At 31.9% G+C, this 16,864-nt stretch overlaps 1 protein-coding gene and 1 long non-coding RNA gene across 3 annotated transcripts in view; both read left to right on the top strand.

The window, feature by feature from the left end:
• LOC149484105 (uncharacterized) overlaps positions 1-16,864 on the top strand; it is a 219,251-nt gene that overhangs the window by 135,686 nt on the left and 66,701 nt on the right. The gene's annotated exons all lie outside the window — the stretch shown is intronic.
• Positions 1-16,864, top strand: part of Arl4 (ADP ribosylation factor-like 4) — a 47,130-nt gene that overhangs the window by 1,309 nt on the left and 28,957 nt on the right. The gene's annotated exons all lie outside the window — the stretch shown is intronic.

Genomic DNA, 16,864 nt, shown 5'->3' with positions numbered 1-16,864 from the left:
AGCATGTTTATTTTGCTATACGAAGAAATCTTTGGAGTATAAATTTCAGCATTGTATATAAAACCGCTTTGAATAGAAGATCTTATCGTACTTGGTAATATTTAATCAAAACAATGCATTCAGAGCAGATGTTATTCATTATTTTTATAAGACCTGGGTATTATAGTCTTCGTATTATGTTGAGCGAATGTAAGAAATCTGGAATTGCAGTTGGCGAACACACCTGACGGCGAAGTGGAGGGCCGGCAACCAGTTTTGCCACCTGGCCGTTAAACGCACACATTGAAATTTTGTTTAAATCTTCTCTACATCCCATGTACCATGTGAACGGTTCGATTAAAGTACTTTAAAGTTCAAAGAAAGTGCATTTTAATGAAAGGCAGGCGAGACAGTCAAAGGAATTTATTACTTTTTAATCATTATAATTGAACGAATGAATGCAATGGAACAGCCTTTATCGATAACTAAGTTCTTTGATCATTTGAAAGAAAGTCCTTCAAAGCAATGATTTGCAGCGTTTATAGCTTTAACCTTTCTATTCCTTTCAATGAATGAGAGGAATCTTGAAACAATCATTGCTATATTGTGTTTTTACTGATCAATGCTTACACTTTCTACGCGTAATCGAAGAAACATTTATGCGAATATTTCTTGAGATTCGAGAGTTGGTAATTAATCAAAAATCGTCATGAAATATGAAATTTTAGACTTAGAATGTTGTATTATCAACGTAATATCGATCGTAATTATTCACACTATTATAATTTAATAATCTGGCGTTTAATTACCTAAAGATGCATTAAATGCAAATTAAGTATTTTACACTATATTTTTCTCAATGTTAATTGCCTGCTCATAAAATCTTTCCTTAGAAGTTCTTAATTACTAGAACCCTAAAGAACTTTATGTCTGTCTTTGATTTTACGATGACCATGTTTACAACTTACATAATTAGACTTATAAAATTTTCCGGCTCAGCAATTAATCCCTTTTGGAAAAACACAACAAACTTGCTTCACTTACAGAACAACAATTTATTTACCTGTTAAACATCTACTTAAGGTATGTATCTGATAAACAATATGACGATTGTATCTCCACGCATACCTGTATCCTGATTCATGCCCTTAAGTTTTTAAAAGGACCATCTTGTGGTCAAACATTCCTAACTTGAAATCAATGAATCATGGAAATTCTTAAGATTTGTATATGAAGTTATTAATATTAGGGATTGGAATATGGCTGGCTTTGGCCAGTGTGAGGAAAACAAAACGAAGAAGTTTTTTTATTGTCGAATTATTTTCAAGATCTTGGACAATTTGCAAAATTATCATATGAAAACATCTTATTGGTTCCAGTAGCGTGTTCTTATTCTATATAATATACATTATACATGTACATGATTTACTATTTACTAGTTGTCGGATAACATTTAAAGGAATGGGTTGTTTTGATTGAAACAAAAAATACATTTACCCAAGTTCCAGTAAGGACCTCTACCTACCAAAAAATTATTACCTACTAAATATAAATTAAATAAATATAATTTTAAAGGTTAACCTTTTTGTTCAATAGAACAAAATAAATAATACCTATTATTTATTATTTGTTAACATTTCAAGTCGGTTTTATGTGTCTTCTTTAATTGCGGCTATTTCAAAATTTATTGTAATTTATGTAAATAAACGCTTGATTGAGGTATGGACATATTAAATTGTGAATGTACTTGTTTATGTTTAATTTGGTGATATACTGAAATATGTATATTGTTATTTGTTTAGTAATCTAAGATCTTCTATTTTCTTAACATTATTTTTAATACAGTTTATCTCTTAAACTATCTATCTTCGGTACATATTCGTAGAACATATAAGAATATACACATAATATTAAAATACGATACAAATTCGAATGAAAAATGAATCAAACCAGCCATACGTCCGAGCATGTTATTCTGTACCACTAATCTTCCAGGCTATATCCACCTTTTTCTCCTTATAAACGTTTTTCTGTTACATTTCATGCAGGCTTTCTAACATTTTGTTTACTTAACGGATGTTTAATGTTAAACACATCAAACAAATGTTTAACGGACTTTAGATCTATTTTAAACTACCGTAAGAAATCTAAAGCAATAATGTCCAGTTATAGTATCCGTAAAATCGAGTACACGTTTGTAGTGGACTGTCCGTTTGATTGATTGTTTTTTTCTGTTTGAAAAGTGGAAATGAGGTCTTTTATATTGCTATGTAATATGGATAGCTTTGTTCTTTTAAAATTGCCCATAAAGACTGCCAGACCTGATCGGGTAAATGAATACCATAAAAAAGGTAAAATTTTATATAATTAACAATTTAAACTTGGAGTAAGCCCTTTGAATATATTCTCCCTATATGTACTGAACAAAGACGCATATCGATCCTCGGTTGCAATTTGAGGTTCAGATTGAAACTGAAGTTACCTAATTCCATGATTTCATGTGGATTTTAACATTATTAAACTTTTTTCTTTATTTCTTTGAATTTCAATCTTACCCTGAACAAAGAAAGCGCCACTATTCTAGCACTATGATAATTGATGTTGTAAACATTATCATCGCTTGTAAAAACAATAAACATTTGTCCCACTTTCTCGTATTGACTCGCGTGTCCAAGGTGAAATACGAAGCCCTACAAGATAAAGCATACGTTTTTACACCTAAGACTAAATATGTGTGAAATAGTTAAGACGTATGATCGAGTCGTGCCCATATCACAGAGAACATTATGCGTACATTAAGCTGTATTCCCACGCAATGGTCCAAAGACCACGCCTCGCTGCCATTAGAGCAGTCGGAGTTGTCACGTCCATTCAATACAATTAGACTATAAAAAATCTCAAGTCATCCCAGTGGATAACAACACAAGGTATCTGAAATACAATAAATTTATAATGTGGCTAAAATTTATAAAATGCAGTATTCGACGACGAGTATACTGCTTTAAACATGGGCATATTATCAGAAGCATATGTTTTTAATTTACCATTAGATTTTGTCCTCATCTTCTCTTGGCTGTGATCCAAATCCAGACGCAAGATGCAAAGCAAATTCCTTATCAATCTTACTAATAGGTACCTAGCTGAAAGTTTGTATGGATCGGAAGATGGATGTCTGCAACTCTTTCAAACCTACTGACCTGATTTGACTTATACCTATTTGTATGCAGATTAATTATTATGGTTTCAAATAACACAAAGCTCCGGTACCGGAGTATAACTCGAGCAAGGAATGAATATGAATATTATAAATTGAATGTTGTATGTTAAGATTTATAGATATACATTTATCAAAAATCGAGATATATTCCTGGGTAATATACGAGCAAATACGGAATATGTAATATAAGTAGTCTGAATACTGAAGCAAATTATAGAGGTACAACAGGCATCAAATAGTTCAGTAGTTAGTAGATAAGAACATTCTAGCTACATCAAACTGGAAGTCACATGAGATTAACACCGAACAATAGAACATTATTGGTTTGATTGGTCACGTTTTAACACAACCGTGAAACGTTGAGTAATGTTTTTGCTAAAATTTAAAATAATTACTTCCACCATTGTTAAACAGGTGTTACCAAATATTATATACACAGATACATATCTCAACATATGTATCTATGTGTGTGATCTGAGTTAGTTTGTATTTCCATTTTAATAACTTGATTCATCGAGGTCATCTTCTCGATGAATTGAACTTATCGACGTATCAAGACGTATGAGTGTTATTTATCATATCGTTATTGACGCTACGAAAACTTGTTAACCAATATTTATTCGTGCTAGACTACACTAGGGGATAGGTGGAATTATGTCGTAAACAAATTGACTTTAGTCATTTCAAGAAGTCATTTAAAAGATGACGCCTACTAAAATAAAGAGGTACATAAAACACCGGTGCGTTCAATTTTGAAGTCCCAAAACAACAGCTTAGATACCTTTGTTAGGTTATCTGTCTGATTCCACGTTTCTAATTGTGGCAAAAAAATAATACACAAAATAACATGAAGACCCCGCATTTATTCGTGCCTGCAACACACAAAGGTATATTCGGCAGACAGGTACCTGCTTCAATGCCCTTTGCTATAAATATTTGAGTATCAAACAGAGAGTCGTTGTCGATTCCTTTATTCCGCTTTTATATTGACTTCCATATGATATGGGAAGAGCAATCTAATTTGAGGTATTCAACTTTTCCGATATCTCATAAAATACGCCACAAATATTACATCTAAAAAAGGTTACACGGTTAATATTGAATTAAAAGCAGTCAATACTATATAGCTATTAATTAGGTATACCTACTAAAAGTTATTATTATAAGTTATAAGTAATGAATTCAAAATTTCACCCCTACCATTCGAGCTACTCATACTCTACGATCAACATTAGTTAGGAAACTATTAGAAACATCACAACTTCTCCAATTATAACATTATAATGACGAGTGATGGAAATGATATTCCCATTTATGGTGTTCAAGTAATAATTATATCACTTAATTCAATCCTTTCATTAAACTCTTCAGGCACGTCGTTCTCACGCATAAGATCGTTGTGCAATGCATTTTCATCTCCGATGACTATAATCGTACCGTTCGCGTTGTGATGTAAAGTTATAACTTTCTCTTGAACGTATACCACAAAAAATAAATAAATATTATGCTCAATATGAGTCATGATATCTTAGAACGAATATAATATATTAATAACTAGCAATGCCCTGCGGTTTCACCCGCATAGATAGCGATATCTTTACAGTGAAAAGACTACTATAGGTCGGACATGAAAATCACCTTTACCCCGTCCCGCACTACGGCCTTTTTTGCACGCCTCATAAGCGAAGCGTTGAGGTGGGTACTACTGTCACTTCGCGCAAAACATCTGATTTTTCAAACTTAAAATGTCTTTATGTATCATACATTGCACTTGTAAGATAATACATACACACACATATTAAGAAAAAATACTATTTTTAACGTTCATGATATTTTTGATGTCATTTTTGTTATTTAAACTAGTTAAAAAACAGTTTAAAAAAGTTCTGTCTTGGACGTCCGTGTGTCTGTATGTGCGGATCCTTTTTCTTGTTAACACGATAGCGACCGAAATACTTTACTAATCGAGTCTTTTTTTTTCTCTTACGCTTGAGTATGCTCAGGAATAGAACCCTTTCATTTTTCAGGGTCTGATTCGATGTGGTTTAATTGTTATTAAATAAACAAAAATAATAATTAATAAATATTATTTATTAAAAAAAAATTATGAGGCGTGCACTTTTGGATTTTCCAAATTATTTTTTTTTGTTTTAGTGGGGAAATCTTTCATAGATACCCACGGCCTCCAGGGGAGGGGCCGTGGGTTATGTCGGATTCCTACCGACCAAAACCCCACTGTGTTCCGTCAAGACGCATATTGGTAGAATTCCTCCGTGACCCCCGCACTACGGCCTGCTCGAACAGTATACCTACTATTTTCTGTAGATTGACACTTTTAAATTCGTTATATCTTTTGAATGGAATATCCAATTCTTTTCATTTAAAAAGTATTTTGCTGGTATTGAAACAGTCTATAATAAAACATCATTTAATGGGATAAGGATTAATATATGTGTATGGATAACATGGTTTGATTACTGTCGGCACTTCTATTTACTTTGAAAACGTAAAAAAGTTGTTGTAGTAACATAACTACTGAAGATGGACATATGGTATCGCGGACTTTCTTGTAGATATTGATCCATTCTATAATACTGTAGAACATTTTTTTGTTCTATCTTCAATAGATTCCGCAGCGCACGCGATGACAGAAGTTTTATTGAGGATTTTTTTACACCTTGGGTTACATTATTGCATTTTTGGTAAGGATCTCTAATTTTTTTGAAAATGCAATATAGCCTATGTTGCTCAGTAAAGATGCAGCTTTCTAATGGTGAAAGAATTTTTGAAATCGGTCCAGTAGTTTTTGCGTGAAAACCATACATACATACATACATACTTACATACATACTTACAAACTTTTCCTCTTTATAATATTAGTATAGATAATGTACATATTGAAATCGACTTTGATTTTATATGTACATAATTAATATTTGCTATTTCACATAGTATTAGATAATAAATGAATTAATTGCTTCCTTTTCATCTACTTGAATGTTCTCTTTGATCTTATTTGAACACGATTCCAATATTATATTTATGTTAAATGAAATGTTAGCAGTCCAATATAATATAGGTAGTTCAATTAAATATATATATCAAAATAAGTTCCATATAAAAATACAGAAATAGAAATTATAATTATGTATACAGAAACATAAGAAACATACAGCTATCTCTGCAGACTGTAGAGTTAATGTACTTTCCTTGTGATAAATTATATGATTCAAACAATGTGTATCGTTACTTATTTCTGGCTTACGACTCGAGATCACAATCTTAAAATTCACAAGGACTTGTATTTGTGTAAAAATATAACTTTCTACGTTCTTTGTCTGTGTCTATATATTGTCTGGAAACTTTCAATCATATTGTATGAGTTTCATATTTTAAATGAAATATCATCTAATGTATTATCACATTTCTTTACATGACTAATTTCTTTGGATATTTTTGCCTTGTTTGTATAGACTAAACATTTATATCGAACCAATAACGTAAATAAAGAAATCACTGCTTATATTTTCAGACTTGAAAGATATGGCCGCCTGTCTATCCATCGAAGTAGTTACCATCACGATATTATTATTCAATAGTTATGAAAGCACTCTACATTTATGAGAATAGGTATTATGTAACATATATACATTGTGTATTTAGATTAATCAATCACCTATTCTTATAACAAGCTGGTTACAACTGGCTTATACATCCAACGTGAATGTATGTATCACGAGATATTAAAAGGTCATAGGTATCAAAGTATATCTAATAAAAATAAGTTTTTAGTAAGAACACGACCGGTTACAACCATGATTCATTTAATTGGGAAAAATCAGGTACGCAATATTGAAGAGCAACTTATTGAATTGTATTTTATAATTATTATATTCTATTATTCGTCACATAGAGCGTCCATATAACGACATCGATCTGTTTTGACGCAATCTGCGCCTGTTTTCTTTCACTGCTTAGGTAATGCTTATACGCAGTGGTATCTAAAAATATCTAAACACAAGATCTACACTAATAAAAGAAGCTTGTAAATGTTAATGCTTGGGTCAATCGTTGGAAAGTTAATTGCTATTGCCAAATATAAGAGGACCTTAATATGCAAACCTCGTTGATCAAATTAACGAAGCGAACTAAATAATGACCGCTGTCCTTATTTATATACCGTTTCCTGGCTGAGTACTTAATGTTAGAATGACAGTCACGTAAGGCAATGGTAAGACGTGTAATTAATAAAAATTAACTGCACCAAGCTTGAGGGCGTTCACATGGTTCTAAAAGTATACATTTCATTAGAAACGTCTGTAACATACAAACTTAATATAGGTACAGATATCTATCAATAAACTTCAGAATACTTATATTTACGTACCTACATAACCAAAATTATCTAAGTTTAGGTATACTGCGTTAATTTTATTATTACGTAATTGATTATAAGGCATATAATTATACCTACTGTAAGCAGCATCATACGCGAAATTGTAATTGTTACTCAAACAAAAATGTAAATAAAAACTAATTGACTTTCATCGCGTATGAAATTGAATATGTATAAGATAAATAACACTCTGTTGTGTGCCGTAATACTTAGAAATTATTATAATTATTGTATTTTATTACCGTAATAATTACCGAGTACCTACTTGTTGGTGCTTATTAACTGTATATTCAAGATAAATAATTTTCTTTACAAGTCATCATACATGTTTGAACGCAGTCGTGGATCGTGTTTTTAAAATTCATGACGCTGTGAATATAGTTATAGAAATAAAAGATTTCTCAATCCTTTAATGAGAAAAAGAGCAGAAACTAAAAAATCAACAAATAGCATACAGATAATAGATGAGCTTACTGTTTCTACTAAAAGCTTTGATATTTTTAATAATATCACCAATATTCTGTAACATACCCCGAGGGTAGAGATACTCGTAAAGGTAACGTAACGTTCATACAATTTTATTTTAATTTACCGTTAACATTCAAGTCACGTACAAAACGGACGACAGAATTGTCAAAGTAATATTTTATATAACTTGTTAAGAGCGCATATTCTATTTAACGCAAGTCAAAAACTCCGCGATCTATTACGATAGATCGCGGCTTGCGCTATCCTTTTACTATGAACAGCATAGGTCCACAGGAGAGCGCCGAGCAACATGTCCTCTCTCTGGAAAGGCTCGCTGCCGACTGATTTTAATCGGGTCGCGCGCAGTGTTTTATAGTACTTTAAAAAAAATTGTAGAAAAATAATAGAGGTACCTTAGTTGATTTTTTAAATTTTATCTTATAAGTAAGACATTCTTTTATTGCAATATGTATAAATTATATTCAATAAAGTCAAATATCTTGGTGAAAATAATCATTTTGTCGACTATAATTTCTAAAAAAATTCACATTGTTCGGATTTTAATTTCGTAAGTTAGGAGTCCAAAATAAAAAAATCTTTTAACTAACTATTTTAATAAGGATTTTTGCAGTTAGTTAAAAATAATTGTGTGTTAGATCTGTCAGCAATTTCAGATATTTTTAGCTTCGAAATTGACACTAAAAGTGAAATCAAGTAATCATCGGCTCAGTTATCTTGATGGTATTCAGAAATACTGTATTAATTGAAAAAAACTCTTAACTAACTACATAGACAATAAAATTTCCTAAAATTATTAGTAATTCATATGTTTGTAAGATAAGTGGTTGATGGACAATCTGGTTTGAAAAATCACATATTTGAGCCAAACAGCGCACGGACCGCGTACACGGCCTTAAATATTTTGGCAACTTTTATAATAACGATTTACAAAACAACTAGAACATATTTTAATATTGATGAATAACGAATATACGTAATCATACTCGTACCTGATACCGTGTTTATAACAGAAAATCCACAATTCAATCTCAAACATTCTTTACCTATGCCTTATGTAAGTAATGAAATTTGCATTCTTTTCCTACATGATGTATATGATTTATTGCAGAGTTTTTAACAATTACCAAGTATCATATATACACTCCATTAAAAATGTACTAATTTTTACTTAACCCCGAAGAATAATAAAATTAAATTGAGTAACTAATTGTAGCATACATAACCGCATTACAGCATTAACTTTATGACTGCTTTATCACTCCACATATACAAGGACTGTACAGCAGTACCATAAATTAGAAGTATCTCGGGATTCCGAAGGACGCACTTGGCCATTTGTATATCATTTGCCTCCACATCGAGCTGGCAATTATTTAAGACAAACATACGACTTGTACGATATAATTGCTTAGCTAGATGATGCACATTTGGAACGAACCGCTATGATCTTTTGTGTGGGCAGACCTCGATTTCGGTTATTGGAACCTCTTGCAATTAAAATAAGTGTTTATAGTTGTGTGTTCATAAAACTGTTATTAAAGATATTGCTAAATAAATTGTTCGTTAATTACACAGTTTCTGGAAGTACTCTTTTGTAGTAATAGCACAGAATAATAACTAGTAGCTAGGTAATAGCTAAATAACCTTTTAAAATGCCCTCTTTACATAAGAAATCGATACATTAAAAGTTAATTATAGGTTTTCGCTTAAAATGGAATACCTATGTAAATTACCGGGACGTCAAACAGAAGTTTTGCAATAACGTGCGACCGGTCTAAATTTAAAATATAATACGATAGAAGTGTAAAATCAATCAATACAACATAGCATTTACGAGAGAAACTAACCATGCTTTCCATTGATGTGTCATCGACTCGCATCTGAACGAGGGTTATTGGTCTGGATATAAAAGGTTTCCTTCTTCTATTGTCTTAAAATGGCCGAGTTATGGAGCCGTCCGACGTGTTTAAGTGGCAATGGATGATAATGGCATTGTTCCTCTTTTTTATTATGTGCTTTTTATAATACAAATGCGTCTCTATAAAAAAAAAAGCAAAACAATATCTAAAAAGCTTTTAGTGTCGTTGGAATCACATAAATATTGAACATCGACTAGAAACCTAAATCTACATTTCTGATTATTTTTTAGATTTATTGTTTTTCGAGTCACGATATATTATGTCGTCATATGTATGTCGTGTCATGCAGATCCAAGGTGTACGGATAAATTTTGCACCTTTCATAAAGATAGAGTTTGAATGCTTTAACATTTTAAATGTTTTATATAATCCCACACATAACATTAATGAAAGAAAGGCATGACTGGAAGTCTATCAATGTGGGGACAAACTTGGCAGAAGAATATACCTACCATTAACACGACACATTTCCTGCTTTACGTGATTCCAGTAAAAATAACCCGCAAACTGTTCATTTGACATTGAGATCGTCTAAATCGAGAGTCGAGGGTAGATATTTATGTCACACCCACACCTCGACGCAAACCATGTGCCACGAATTCTCACGAAACCTCTATTTGAGAGCTTTACATATAGATCTTATCATTGCACGTTATTTACATGATATCGTTGGATTAAACTTTCTAACATTAAGTATGACAAGGGCCACTAAAATTTTATCTTGATGTGACTGTCGTTTCTATGATATTATGATTGCGTGAAATCAAAACATTGAACACGATGTTCAACAGTTGTGGAAGCGTCTATACAATGTAACATAAAAATCTAATAAGAACTTTAATTAATTAATGAATTAATAATTACTGTATGTCTAATTATATGTCACTTGCAATTTATAAGATGAACGAAGGACAAAATCATGTAAGATTATAATGTTTTAGTAAAAATTAATCTCACGAAAAAATAATATCATCAACAACATTGTTATTTTCTCAATCACCTACTTCCTCCATGTCGGTCAATCGAGCAATAAAACGTAATTTATAATTTCATTACCAATTCACTCGAGTATCTCATTAAATGTGCATAGTATCATTACTAACAATGTAGTGAACATTGGCGATAATTAATTTCGATTGTAAAACGGTCTTTCAACGGTATTATAACTCCTAACATTATCGCATATCCATTTTTCAATGCGTGTAACGGTATAAGTGCATCCATGGTCACGTAATAGCGTAATATAGCGTTGCAATGCGTTCCTTCCAGACATTCCCAACGTAATGATTGCGTTTCAATCGAATTGTTGGCACGCGTCAACAACGTAAATAACTAAGTAGTCACGGCTTCGCATCTCTATTTATCATCCTTCAGTGGGTTTTAAAGAATTTCAAATATTTTCAAACAATACCTACGTACTATCTACCTACTTGATATCTATTTACGGTGACATTGTATTTCATTCGAAAACAACAGATCACAGAGAACCCATTATGGTTAGTTATTCGGTAATATGAGGCGGAAAAAACAGCTTACAAATTATCTGCATGGGGCGTATTGTTGATTTGGTTCCCTGAAGGTGCCTAAAACCTGTGTTTTAATTTCAGTCTTCGTAGTTTTTGATAGTTTCTTGTAGGTTTTTCTCGTATTTAACATAATGCACGCTAAATTTACCTCTCCTTTTAAAAATTGTGTAAAGGACTCCTCGTAAAAATTATTGTTTTCTTTACAAAATTACACTTGACCGCTCGGCTGCACGATATGCAAATCCCTATATTCAAATCTCTTACCATAATTCACGTTGACCTGAAAAGATGAAAAATAAAAGTATAAAATAATTTATTCACTGTAAGGAAAATTCTACGTAAACGTTAAACTCTTTTGTATAATTTGCATGTATTTAATAAATTAAATAAACGCACGGGTATGAATAAATGAATTGCTATTTTCCTTCCTATTTTAGAACAATCAAGTTAATATAATAATGAAAAATAAAAAATACCGTAATAATCGATATCGCCAATATTATAAATAATTGTAATAACAGTAACTGATAAAACTTCCAGCAATCTTCAATCAGTTTCAGGCTTCGACTTTGCGTTACAATTATTCCGAGGCTATCTTTCCAACAATGAATCTTAACAGCTTTACTCATTCATAGGCAGCGGAGTCTGAAAAAAGAAAATAAAAATTCACGTGCAAATAGACAGGGGTTTTACGTTTCTGTCAACTCATCTTCCAAACTTCCTTTGTCACAGCATTGTGTGCCGCCGCAGGCGTATTTCCTAGCAAAAATTGTATGACGCTAAATGTGTTAAGTGCTTGCGAGATGTACCTACCTATTTCAGATTTTGTACACAATGTTGCTGAATACTTCAATATTTCTACTAAAATTCGGCATTGTAGGCGTGCATTCTTCAGGGTTATATTAAAAAAATAAAACATTCTTTGTTGGCATTTTGTTGGTAATAATTTACAGCTTGCCTCCTTCAGACTAACATTTTCATTAGTCTCTTGAGGATCAACAAAAAGATTGGTACCTACATATTTTACAGCTACATTTATATATTTTCATAAATGGTGTAAATCCCACATTATCTTATTATTATCGACTAAAACTTTCTGGGTGTTTTCCATAAAACAATTCCAATTAAACTATTTTAGTAGGTTATAACGATAAATGGATTGTTATAAATGGTAACATTTAATCACCCTTAATCCCGGTAACAAATAACAATGTTACACTTCCCGTCCCGTTGACCTACTTTCGAAACCCCACAATATCAATGTTTATTGATTTGACTTGTAACCAGATTTTTTCATTATACAGCTGAATTGAATATGATACGCCAATTTTCTTATTCGTAGCATTATAGCCGGCGATGTTTTTGCGATCAAATTCATTGTCAATGTTAATGTTCGTCGAAGGATTCATGAATTTTATTTACAACTAGCTGTCCGCCTGCGGCTTCGCCCGCGTTTTCAAAAAAAAACCCGCATAGTTCCCGTTCCCGTGGGATTTCCGGGATAAAACCTAGCCTATGTCACTCAGAAATGATGTAGCTTTCCAACAGTGAAAGAATTTTTCAAATCTGCCAAGTAGTTTCGGAGCCTATTCAATTCATACAAACAAACAAACAAACAAAAAATCAAACCTTTCCTCTTTATAATATTTGTATGCAAAGATGACTGATCTTATACATGTACCTATAACAAGAACAATTAAAGGTTTCATCTGTCTGTAAAATAAACTTCTTGTCACGTTGATCATTTTATATGATTTGTCCCTACATACAAGTTCACATTTACTAACCTATTTTGGTTCTGTAATCTTAAGATGTGTGATTATGTGTAAACTGTATGCGGTCAAGCCCATAAATGAACTCAGTGTCGCCTCTTCATCTCAGTATGAGGTCATACCGAACTTATTAGGTGAATAGAAATACGTGTAAATACGACGCTTATGTAATGAGGTTATTCACACTCACTCAATAAGGAAAGCCTTTCGTAACACGTAAGGGAAATGAAATTTAATTAATTTCTTGTACATTAATTCTCAAATGAGATACTGTTATTTAATCTAATATCAAAAACGGCTTTACTTTATGATCCATCATCAAACTTGATGCGTGTTTCTTTGACATTAGTATACTAGTAATGTATTAACTTTCTATTACATTTCATAAAACTTTATTCGTTATGTAATTTCTTATAAATCCAGACGTTTAATTTGTACTTCATAAACCCATGTCTAAATTCTTTTATCAGAAAATCTTCTGCAAAGCAATTACTTTTTGCAAACAAAATGAAAGGTCTCGAGTCCTGAGTCGACTGGAAGCTTAATAAACGCTTCTACTTAATAGGATTGCTTCGATAATAGTAATACAAATTTACGTTTCAACTGAAGTTCTTAATAAAACTCCCAATTCTCTTAGTATAATATGTTTTACATAGAAATAAAATGATACTATAAGTACAAAATAATTTATGAAATATTTTATAAACATTAATATTTTAGCTTGTACTGGACATATTATTTTATAAAATGGAGATTAGTCTTAATGAAATTTGAGGCGGACACAGCTGCTGGCAATTAGTAGATAGTGTTAACAAACATAAGTAATTAGGAAGTGGGTTGAACTCCACCAACAATATAATATAAAGACACGAAGACACTATGAAAATTAAAGTTATAAAAACATCTAAAGCACACGCTAAAATTGATATTGAAGATCACATGGTGAACGTTTATCTGCTTAAAAATATCTCATAAAAATTCTCATGTTTAAGCCATTGTCACCGAACCAACATATAAAAAACATATAATAAAATCACAGCGGCAACCCATAAAGCACAACAGAGCGTATGAATAGGGCATTGTATTAAAATAATGAAACAACAATAGGAAATAAACTATACCAGCATAACTATTAAACAAAAGACAGTTCAAAACACCCACTTACTTTTACTATTAATGGTATAATGAGTCACACGATCATCACTGATTACATACTAACAACGGCAACGTTGAAAACACTATCGTCAACGATATTCTAATAATAAACATAGTACTTCATGATAACAAGTCGTTTGTAAACAACACTTTATATTTTTATGATAGCTAGCTGTCCCGGCAAACGTTGTTCTGCCTAGCCATTTCGGAGGAGTGATAGTATTTAACATTGCGACACGAGAAATTCATATATATTCATAGAGAGATTAATCAAATCCAGTATTAATGATCCAAAACTGTGGTGTTAAACATATAAAAACTGTTGTTTTAAATCATGCATCATAACAAAATGTTATGTCGGGTTTTATGAATTAGGTTAAGTGTTTCACTTTACCGTCTCAACTTTTTATTAAGTACCAAATAAATCTTAATTTTCTTATAAAGAGAGCAAAAGTCGCTTCGTTCGAAATTTCGTAAACCAAGGGACGCTTACAAGCTTTACATACTTTTCTTACAGCAATTTGTAAGAAAAGCCTGTAAAGCTTCTTGCTAGTTGCTACATAATCTTGATCTATCCACATTATAATAAAAATAAATATAAGGAATAGGTTATACGTATTTTTTGTAGGTACAAATGTAAGTTAGTCATAGCTCGAAGAAATCTAAATAACAAGACACTAGAAGTCGTAAGCGCGCGTGACCTTGTCGCCACTCAGGTGACTTTCACATCACCAGTGTGTTCGTCACAGTTCAGTTGCTATGGAGACGTATGTGTGTAAACATGGTGTGTTTCAGCATTTCCCATTGCGGAAATTCTTCCACAAGTTGTAATTATACTAATAAAGGAATAATATTTCATCGGTAAATATTTTTTTTTAGAAATAACGCCGTTTTTCCTTAAAATTATAGAATATTTACAAGTATTACGAGTGTCACCATAGTAATCGAAATAACAATGAATGACACAGTTTCAACCTTATTGGAGCAAAAAGAAACAAAACGTCTCATATACTTAGGGATGTTATTCTAAAATAAACCGTAAATTCGTGCGTTAGGATACATATTAAAAAGCTTAATTTAATATTTAAGTTAGTTTTCACTAAAATCAAGTTGTCCAATAAAAGGCATAGTTTACTTGTGTGTATTGTTTAGCTATCGGTTTAAATGTGTTGATTTTGGCGACAGCGGTTTTCATACGAATTATGACATTATAGCACTTCTATGTGTCTTGTTATTTAGATTTCTATGGTCAAACATTATAATTGTAAGTACAAGTTTATCTCAGATTATAGAAGTTTATACCTATTCTCATTGCTTCTAATTTCAATCCCACGCCAGGATATATACTTCCTTCTGAAACTAGTACGACAACTATATCCATTTATTAAAATGTTATTACAATTTATGTTACCATTGAGAATTTGAAATATAGCAATATTTATGAGTCAATTTTGTCCACTGTGTAAAAACAAACGCATTCATATTTCATCAAGCTAAACGAACCTTAATCGATGCAATGAACCTTTGACTTTTAAAGCTCTACAAAGGGAATGGTAATAAGTTTGATCAAAAGACGTTATGTCACATTAAAAACTCATAAACGGATCCCTCAGATTACAAACATCGCAGAATTATTGTTGTACAATCAAATAGTTTATTCATCAATTTATTTTGCTCAGTCAAATTGAGATTATAACAGCAGCATAATTTTATTACAGTTAAAAATTAGACGCTCAGTAACAGCTCCGTACAAATTTGGTTCTCATCAATATTTATAAAGCAATCCAGAGTGGGCAGATCCGAGATCGCGTTATGTAATAGAAAAATTCAAATGCAAACCCAGCATTGTTCTATCCGAACGGTTTTCAAATTTTGTTATTAATAATTTTTACGTTGTATGAAACGGGCTCCCTTTATGCGATGTTGAATGGTGGATGAACGAATATGCGATGAGCGTTAGTGTAAACAAAAAGCGACGGTATGTTGTATGTCATAGGGATAGGTTTAGCGTGTTTAGTTTTGTGAAAGGTTAGAAAGAGCTTCAATGGCTGAGCACACGCACACAGACGCACGGATGCTATCGACTGTTCCGGCCTCCATCCTACAATGAGCCGGAAGCTTTGGCACGTGCTGGGCAATGCTAAAACAAACCAACCATTACCGGAGATACGGTGTGGATACGTATTTGTTTAATGCGATTGAGATTTAAAATGATATACTTTTATGGTAACAAAATTTGTTCCATTGTTTTGTTTTTTTGTATTTCGTATAAAGAATGCTATACAAGCTTTAATAAGTAGGTATAACAAGGTTTTTTGCTTTGTCAGCTTTGTGAATATATCGATTTTGTTTTATTAATCTTATCCACTTAGATAGTACTACCTACTACATAAAAAAAGGAAGAGTAAAAA

Source organism: Colias philodice, chromosome 12, assembly GCF_061535455.1.
Source record: "Colias philodice isolate Cphi_HAF_F1 chromosome 12, ilColPhil1 Martin Lab GWU primary, whole genome shotgun sequence".
In the NCBI taxonomy this organism is placed as follows: Eukaryota; Metazoa; Arthropoda; class Insecta; order Lepidoptera; family Pieridae; genus Colias; species Colias philodice.
This window is presented reverse-complemented; position numbering and strand designations above follow the sequence as displayed.